The 3,021-nt window shown below is 46.4% G+C and overlaps 1 pseudogene; it reads right to left on the bottom strand.

Annotated features, from left to right (window-relative positions):
- Nucleotides 1-1,108: 1,108 nt before the first annotated feature.
- On the bottom strand, nt 1,109-2,817 carry LOC116547687 (annotated as a pseudogene).
- Between the last annotated feature and the right edge of the window lie 204 nt (nt 2,818-3,021).

The raw sequence follows: 3,021 nt of genomic DNA, 5'->3' as shown, positions 1-3,021 counted from the left end.
TGAGCTAATTAAAACTCTTATCTTTATAATTTACCCAATCTCAGGGATTTTTTTTTTTCTCGAAGTAGTTTCCCTCTCTCTCCCAGGCTGGAGTGCAATGGTTCAATCTTAGCTCACTGTAACTTCTGCCTTCTGGGTTCAACCGATTCACCTGCCTCAGCCTCCTGAATAGCTGGGATTACTTGAGATTACTGGCACCTGCCACCACACCCAGCTAGTTTTTGTATTTTTAGTGGAGATGGGGGGTTTCATTATGCTGGCCAGGTGGTCTTGAACTCATGACCTCAGGTGATCCACCTGCCTTGACATCCCAAAGTGCTGGGATTATAGAAATGAGGCACTGCACCCAGGCTTCAGGTATTTCTTTACAGCAATGTGCGAATTAAACAGTCACCCACCCAAAGCAGAAAAAATGCTAAGGATATGGAAAATTTAAACTATATTAACAATAAGGAAGTATTGACATACTAGACGATAAAAAATACTTCTCTCTTCAAGTGCCAAAAAGCCAAATTTTCACAAAACAATAAATATCTGTTACATGCATAAACTCTGTGCAGCAAGAAAGCCTGATTTGTGACCTTGAAATTTACTTAACCTTATGACTCAGTTTCCTCAACATAAAATGAAGATAGCACCTACCTCTTGTGTTCAATTGACAGTTCTGTGAATTAATATATGCAATTTGTTAATATTAATGCTTGGGACACAAACATTATTGAAGTGTATCTGGATTTAAAACCTAATAAAATACATAAAGGAATATATGAGATTTATTCATAATAGTGGTGAGGAAAATCTGTAGCCTTAAGTATTTTCTCCATCACATACAAAGAATGAATTAGCTGGATTTAATTTCTAATGTCCAAGTTAGGAAAATATAAACTGAAAGTAGCTGGAAGGAATTGATGCACTTATATACAGCAATTAATGAGTTAGAATAACTGTAAAATAATATACTAAATCAACACAAAGCACCAATGATACAGATTTTTTGTTAGAAAAGTTAACTTACTAAACAGAAAATTTAAGACATAAATTTCTGTGTATGAAATACGGAAAGATGGCAGAAGATCTGCCTATTCAAAAATGACAAGAATTAGACAAATTCACAGAGGAATTGTATGACATCTTCATTCATAGTATACCTAGGCCTTTAAAATGAGGGGAAAAAAATCATGTTTTAAAATAAGTACATCATTGATAGAAAATCCTTTCAGTTCAATGAGATACTCCTTTTATCTATGTTATGATTTGACCTTAAATCCTGATATTAACACGCCATACCAATCTGCCATAATCAAGCCATTCTGGGTGGTGGAACTGATGGTCTCTGTACAGTGGAAGCTGTGGTTGAAGACTGTGTGGCGTCTCTAAGCTACTAAGGTAGCTTAAACCTCAGTATTTTGCTTGTCACACATTTGTTTTCAAATATTCTGAAATATATAGGGCTTGACCACACCAGAAATTTGAAGATATATAATGAAAATACTGGAAAAACATCAGACCCCTGTTTGATGAAAACAGTAAACAATGGAATCCTGGACATGTGGGAACAATTTAGGACTTTCTGGAGCAGGAATGTGAGGTTGTCATAGAAGAGACCCTACCTATACTTTGGCATGGGGAAAACCACCTTTCCATGGCACACACGTATCATTTTCCTAGGAGGACACTTGTCCTTCCCCTTCAGGAGACTTGGGAGGACTGTTGGATTGCAACCTGGACTTGGATTCCCTCTTAGATATGGGGGAAGACTCCTGGACATAGATCTAGACCTGGACAGTGAGCAAGATCTGGAGACCTCAGAGGATTTGGATGTTCGTGCAGAGCTGGATTTGGAGGTCGATGCGAGCAAGAGGGAGACCCAGACTTCGAGTGAGAGCGGCTGGGGAAGACCGGATGTAGGGAGACTTCCTGTATCGAGACCCCCTGTAGCGAGATCGGCTGCAGTGAGGCTGGCTGTAAGATCGACTGGAGGGAGATCAGCTATAGCGGGTTCTCCTGTAAGGAGATCATCTGTAGGGAGATCATCTGTAGGGAGATCCTCTGTAGGGAGATCGTCTGGCGGGAAATGGGCTGTAGTGAGATCCCCTGTAAGATCGTCTGGAGGGTGATGCGCTGTAGGGAGATCTGTTGTAGTGAGATTCTCTGTAGGGAGATGGGTTGTAGGGAGATCTTCTGTCGGGATATCCTTTGTAGGGTGATCCTCTGTAGGGAGATCAGTTGTAGTGTGATCCTCTGTAGGGAGATCGTCTGTATGGAGATCGGCTGTAAGGGGATCCTCTGTAGTGAGATCTTCTGTAGAGAGATCCTCTGTAGGGAGATCGTCTGTATGGAGATCGGCTGTAAGAGGATCCTCTGTAGTGAGATCCTTTGTATAGAGATCCTCTGTAGGGAGATCGGCTGTAGGGAGAGCGACTGTAGCAAGACCTCCTGTAGCGAGATTGGCTTAGGGACCTGGAGCAGCTGGGAACCCGAGATCGGCTGTGGTGTCGCCTCCTGGGTCTGCAGCTCCACGGTCCGTAGCCACCGCCCCGGGACCAGCTGCATGGCGCCCCCCGGCGGCCATAGCAAGCCACCTGCACCCGCAGCTCACATCCGTCCAGCCCCACAGCGTCCACGGCGGCCTCTGCAACCACCGCATCGCGCTGGTCGTGGAAGCGGAAAAAGGCAAAGACCCGGGGCGCCTTGGTGTGGGGCACCCGCGGAGTGTACACGTCCCACGCGCCTCGGGCTGTCGGGAGAGGCGCCATAGGTCAGGTTGTCCACTTTGAGGGTGATCATACCGTCCACGTCGGGATGAGGACGGCCGCAGCTCACGGCTCCCAGAGCAGGGCCGGGGAACTGGCGCTGCCGGGGCGCGGGCGGTGAGACCCGCGTTCCTCTCCAGAGGTTGCGCCCCGCCTGGGGACGCCAGGAAAGGCTGGGCTGAGAGGCGGGCGGCCAAGCTCCGCAGGGAGCGCCCTGGAGCAGCAACTCGCCAATTCCCATTTCCAGGCCAAATACTCCAGGACCCAG

This window comes from Sapajus apella, unplaced genomic scaffold (genome assembly GCF_009761245.1).
Source record: "Sapajus apella isolate SASKATOON/1434 unplaced genomic scaffold, GSC_monkey_1.0 scaffold4164, whole genome shotgun sequence".
NCBI classification, from domain to species: domain Eukaryota; kingdom Metazoa; phylum Chordata; class Mammalia; order Primates; family Cebidae; genus Sapajus; species Sapajus apella.
The sequence above is the reverse complement of the archived record's forward strand: the minus strand, read 5'-3'. Positions and strand labels throughout refer to the sequence as shown.